A 6,811-nucleotide genomic window follows, 5' to 3' on the forward strand; every position below is an offset into this window, starting at 1 on the left:
GCTGTAACCTCAAAAACCATGCCTCAAAATGTATATGCTACTTGGCTGAACCAAAAATGTGTGTATACACTACTTCCATTAATCAAACCTACGTATACCTTCAAAACTACTGCAAACATAAACTTTTGAATCAAGTATGTACCAACCAACAATGTACTGCACACCTACTGTCAACTTATAGAGCTTTACATAGACAGCAATAGAGATCACTTCTTCTCACTTATACAATCAATCAGTCAAATACCAGCCTCCTTATGCATTCAGGCTTACATTCATATCTAAGAAGACTTCATTGACAGACAACAGTAAAACAACAGAATTTGATCAAATAGATCAGTCAGGTCTGAAAAATAAGCTTTTCTTTTGTATATGCTATTTCAAAGAGTATAACATGTGTGTACATGCGCTTTTGAAGAGACGAACCAGCGTACAGATCTGCAAATATCAAATCATAACTTTGATGCACTTCTGAACTTTAGACAAACCTAGATCACGACATTTAAAGAATAAAACAGGTGTACACAGTCATATCTTGCCCAACCAATATCTGATCATTAATAATAAGTCATTTCAGGTCTCATGATCTTGATCCAACATTGAATTCAAGGTGCATAAAGTATTTTAGATCAAATCACAATCATAGCCCCTGCAACATAAAATATACTTCAGATAGAAGTATTCCTTAGAAACCCATACACTTGCACATAACACTTCATAAGATATTCATTCCTTCTCCACTTAGCCCTTTGACCAAAACCTTGGTTTTCCAACATGTACGTGTTTTTCTTCCTGTGGGAGTGCATGTATACGTAAACACTCTTTTGTTCTATGGACCAGCATGTATATGATGTTTTGACTAAATGGACCTGTGTATACTTTTTAAATTTCTTTTCATCGGCCTTTTCCTTTACCTTCTTTATTCTGATCAGTAGACCTTAGTTCTATCTTCTTGTTCTTCTGTACCATTTCCATGTAACCTCTGAATATACCTATTGTACTGTGAGTTGCCTTTTACCAAAACTGAATTGACCTGTGGGTGAGTTTCCATCAAGGAAAACACTTGTATCATAATGCCAACACTTGGAAGGGATATCTATTAGAAAAGTTCCATGTATTTCTCATAGAAAATGGATATAAGGCTTTGCCACCAATTTTTTTTTTTTTACAAAAGTCACTTAATGGGCTGCCTAAACACCAAGCTACAACACAGCATGGCCATGAAGGAAAAAGCGGAAAAAAAAAAGTATAAACTACATAGATCAACACACATGGCTCCATGAATTAATTCAATGAATGAATAAACATGTAATCCTTTATCAGGAAGAATGTCGATGGAAGTCTCCGCTACTTCAAATTGTTGGACATGAACTAGCACAACAGAGGATGGTGGTGGAAGAGTAGGTGACTTGGTTATAAAATAAGTGGTAGATATAGGTGAATTTTAAAAGTGTGGTATTATACATGCAGATTTGCAGTAATCGCACCATCTTTGGAAAATTGAGGTAGCAAACATATCAAGACAACCCTCTTGAGGTCTTTGAGTAATTCTCTGATTCTCTGTGACATCTAGCCCAAGCAAATTCTATGAATGTTGAAATGGGATATTTCCCATGTTGTCTAAATGCTTTCAGAAGCCAAATCCATGGATTCCATTAAGAACATTAACATATATCTGCTCTAAATTCCTTCTATCAACTAGTGCATCAAATTGGCAAGATCCTGGTCATCTGTAATGAAGAGAAAGATTAAGAGTTTAGAAGATCCATCAATGTCTTCTAGTTTTTTGTATTCTTCCATCATATTATCAAGATCCTCCTCAGAGGTAATGGAAACAAGAGCATCAAGATCCTCACTAGGTAGTTGATACTTCAAAATAAGAGTCGGGCCATAAATGTCTCTAATCTTGTGCATGAGTTCCTCATATCTAATATCCTTATGCACATTGATGATGCAGGTCTCGCCCCCCACATACCTAAGCTTCCCATCGCTTTTCCTGGGTAGGATTGTTCCTCCAAATATGCACATGAAAATTACCTTCCATGAGGGAGAATCATTTGATGTCCCTGAAAGGTAAGATTGATATGTGGAGTATGAAGACATTTTTTGAAGTCTAGTTTTCCGAGAAGAATGAGTAACCAATACTCTATCCACTTGATACATACCATCATCAACATAGTGGGAAGTTTTCATTTCTTGGAAATATTCAGCATATGTCGGATTCAAGTTGCTCCTAAAATCATTCAAGTTTCCTTTGTCTATTTCCCACATAGAAATTTCAAAATTTATACCCGAATTTGTTCGACCTATGCCAAGTATGTATGTTATATCCTCATAAACATAAAGGTTAGCCTCAAGGAAATTCACCTTCGAAACTAGTACCTTTTGAAAACCAGGTCCCTTTTGGATCCTTGATTCTTCCTATGAAAATTCCAGAGAAAATTCCTCACCAGTTTGCAAGGAGTGATTTGCAATGCACATTCCTCTATTTGTTTTAATTAAAGATTATATTACTTAAATTTGATGGAATAAAGTTTAACTCACATGCTATCCCCTGCCCTGATTGTAAAAATGCCTCATTTGCGATAGCCTGGGGTTTAAAGCCATCGTGGTTGTAAACATTGGTGTTTTCAGTTGGCCTCTCCACTTTTTCATCCATTTCAATAATCTTTGCTCAATGGAGTAAATCTTGTTTCCCTGTAATGTGTGTGGAAAAAAATTCTCAATTATAAAAATAAGAATCACAACCACCCTATGTGTTGCTTAGAGAAATGAATAACAAAAGTAACTACTCCATTTCAATTTGTTCCCTCCAATTCATTTCAACATAGCTAAATATGTAAGGAAACCTCAAATCCCTTGTATTAAACTTTGATCAGTGTCTAGAGATAATCTATCTACATGAAAGTCCTCTCAAAACTAAAACTTCAACTTTGCTTCATGTTTAATTCTTTATAAACCATATCACTCTTGAACTTTCTCTCCACATAAAACTCCAATCTGAGTATCGAATACTTATAAGAGGATGCCAAGCTATGTGTCTGGGGAAATGACTCAGACAAATTTTGGCAACTAAGGCACTGCATAACCTGGTCGTTTTCATATATGGAAAATTTTAGATAGATAAAGAAAGATAAAACTTATATTAAGAGAACAGACTATCAAAAATGATTAATGGTTCTAGTTGGTTCATCATGATCAAGAATATTTGTTCAAGTACGTTGTCAAGGTTGCATTGTTTAGCAGTACTAATGATAATTTTTACTATATGTGTGCCTATCCCACTGTCATTTTGTGACTAGTATGAAGCTATGAGTTCACTCAGTTGTTTTAAACCTTTGTATAAGCCATCATTCTCTGTTGGAGGTGTCAGGTAACTTGTATTTGCATAACTACAACGTTTGGCTATAGCAACTTGAGAAGGATTGTTTGCAACATAGTGGTATATGTTGGGGATATTTTCTATAAAACTGTCTTGGTAACACACATCATTCATCCCCACTTTATTTCCAGGAATAAATTCAAAGGATCCATGAGTTCCAAAATGAAAGACAACATCGACCTTAAATATTTTATCCAAAAATGAGTAATAAGCAACAAATCCATGGTGCAGACTTGTTGATTTTGTGAAAAGAAGCCTCATTAGGTTGCCTTCATATTCGAAATTCGGTTGCACTCCAATCAAAACATTGCCAAACTTTTTTCTATATACAAGTAGGTTCTCCCCATCATAATTAAATTTCCCCAAAGGCTTGCCCTAGTTTTCTTCCAAAGCCTTAGCATAAGGTATGAGCGGTTGGTACTCTCTCACATTCATTTTGTAATAAATATTAAGATTTGGGTTGTTGAACTTAGCTTCTTTTTCATGAATTATGTCTTCAATTAGTGCTTCAGAAGTATATGGAAAACCTTCTACATTAGAGCCATCTTTCTTTAGTTCTTGTAATACATTGAAAATTCAAGAGAACAAGAGGTAGGTTGCAGTGCCAACATTGCCTTCGTTGGGTGGGAAGCTAAATTTTGTTATGGCTATTTTTTTATCCTCCTTCAAGAATGTAAGTAATAATATATTGCATCAATGAAGACTATCAGTATAACTAACTTCAATTATCTCATTAGGTTGTAACATGAAAAAAAAATTGGCATTTTGACATGATCACCTTTGTTATTCGCTTTAGTTGAGCCCACTTGATAGCCCTTGTCCAGAGATGTTAAAAACTCTTATGAAGTGCATGGGACTTACCTACACATCAATATAAATAAGTTAGAAACAAATTTTTACAGCCACTTCGAAAGAACCTTGCAATGGGTAGAGAGAAACTTTTATCCTACATATTTCTATGGTACCATGGCCCTATTTTGGTATTGAGACATTGATGTAATGATAATATGGGTTTCACAACAAGGTTAACAATTTTAGAGAGATTATCTAATTGATGAACTTTATGAAACAGTGTTTAGAAAAACAACAAAACCTACCCATTCTTGCATCACAGCCCGAAAAAAAAAAAAAATTGGCTGAAAACCACCATCAAGCTCAGGATGAGAAACCTACAATGTAACTTGAATTGGATGAAATCCCAACGTGCTAATTATCCATTCCTCTATAGTCTGGAACACTAGTGGCAAGGGCACAATGTAGGGAACATCAAGCTTGGAAAAATCTTGTATAGCACGAGGATGATCCTATCTAGTAGGTCCACCCACAAGTGTAAATCTAGTCAAGGAAACCACAACATCTACAAGAGATTTCTTTTTTATTGGATCATACAAGAAACACTCCACCAATATTAATAGTCTTACCAAAATTGGTTTTAATAATCTTGATATTAAGACCAATATTAATAGTCCAACCAATGGTCTTACCAACAGTACAATGATGAAGATGTGTATTCTTCTGAAATTGGTATTTCATCTCTATGGAGTAGTTTTGATTTCAACCTAGGAGGTGGTGCTACAAATTTGATTGATTATTAATGTTGACAATGAATTTAAAGGTCCATTTAGAAAAAAATAAACTCCCATCATTAAAATGTCAATGTGAGAAGCTTCTAGTAGCTAGACAAGGATGGTTGATGAGGTGCAGAGCATGTTGTCACCACATAGAGTAGGCATGGGAGGAAGATCTGTTCATGTCAGGGATTGAATCTCGTGGCTTGTTGACAATTATATGAATGTCCATGCTATTACCCCTAGCCATCATATCATTCATTATCACTATTTGTCTACAATTAGATATGTTGTTAGTGTTGTGAAATGTTAACTAGACTTGAGTAATATTCAAAAAATAGATCTTCAATGACTTCTAATAATGCAATAGTAGATTGAGCATGAAATGCTACTTGAATTTTGGGTTCAGTAGTAAGTGTTGTTCAAGGCATTGTCAAATGTACAATTTGAGATTGTCTTGTCAATAGTACAATGATGAAGGTGTATTCTTCTGAACTTGGTATTTCATCTCTATGGAGTAGTTGTGATTTCAGCCTAAGAGGTGGTGCAACAAATCTGATTGGTTATTCATGTTGACAAAGAATTCAAAGGTCCATTTAGAAAAAAAGAAACTCTCATTAAAATTCCAATGTGAGAAGCTTCTAGTAGCTAAACATGGTTGATGAGGTGCAGAGCATGTGGTCTTCACGTAGAGTAGGCATGGTAGGAAGATCTATTGGTTTTAGGGATTGAATCCCATGGCTTGTTGACAATTATAGAATGGCCATGCTATTACCCCAAGTCATCCTGACATTGATTATCACTATTTTTCTACAACTAGAGATGTTGTTAGTGGAAGATGGAGTCCAATTGTTCTCTGTGGGTTTTCAGTTGGTACATGAGGAATGTCTCCAACAAGTATTAAAAATTATTCTGGTTTAGACTCCAATGAATTTTCCTCCCTTGCTCTAAGTTGAAGAACATGCTTGTATATTTTCTACAAAACAACATATGTCACAATTGAAACCCAGTATGTTGCAACCACAAAACCCACAATAATTTTATCTCTTACTGCAAAACACAAATGTTAGGCTATGCGATGCTAATTTGATTTAAAAATTAATAATCAAAACAACATCAAAAGACGAGGATTTTCTTGGCACCTAAATATAGGCCATAGAAAGCTTTTCAAAATGATCATAATTGGAAAAACTAGATACGAATATTCAATTAAAAAAACACCCGCACCCAACATTTGTCAGTGCTTCTTTAATGCCACCACTTAAGCACACCAATCCCTTCTTTCTTTTAGGGAAGGAAGACCTGGGAAATCTTGTTGCATTAATTGAAATTTGACATGTTTATTTGGGTAGGGATGGGCGATCTACGAACAACTCTCCTTTAGGAATAGGAACTACAACCAAAATTTCAGAGACATGGTAGGATGGATGGTCGATTCACCGAGAGGTAGGGACGAAGTGGAATTTATTAAAGAAAAACCCTTCATTCTCGCTGAGAGCTCATTTATTGTATAAATGTGGTCCAACAAGGTAAGGTTTATACTTACTTACAGACAATAAGGATGGTTCAGGCCTAGACACATATTTAAGGTGAAACAAATCCCCCATTTTAGGGATTGATTGAGCCTGCAAGATTACTTCAATGCGACCTAGGGATACCCTTTCTTTTGAAGCATGAGTGAAATTGGAACTTGCCAAATCCATCTGTATTTTAGCCCCAAAAGTGAAACCTTTAACTTTAGACCACACTGGTGTACTCGGCATATCAATGAAGGAATGAATGTAGTGCTCGATGCTCAAATTCAAACATAGTTAGAACCTTAGGAATTCACTTCTAATTTAATCTAGGCCTGATGATGATCCAA

At 35.4% G+C, this 6,811-nt stretch overlaps 1 pseudogene; it reads right to left on the reverse strand.

Annotated features, from left to right (window-relative positions):
• Positions 1–3,142: 3,142 nt before the first annotated feature.
• On the reverse strand, positions 3,143–4,480 carry LOC149202142 (magnesium-chelatase subunit ChlH, chloroplastic pseudogene; annotated as a pseudogene).
• Positions 4,481–6,811: the final 2,331 nt, after the last annotated feature.

Source organism: Pinus tabuliformis, chromosome 2_1 (assembly GCF_031772625.1).
Source record: "Pinus tabuliformis cultivar Carrire ecotype Pingquan chromosome 2_1, CPIR1, whole genome shotgun sequence".
NCBI classification, from domain to species: domain Eukaryota; kingdom Viridiplantae; phylum Streptophyta; class Pinopsida; order Pinales; family Pinaceae; genus Pinus; species Pinus tabuliformis.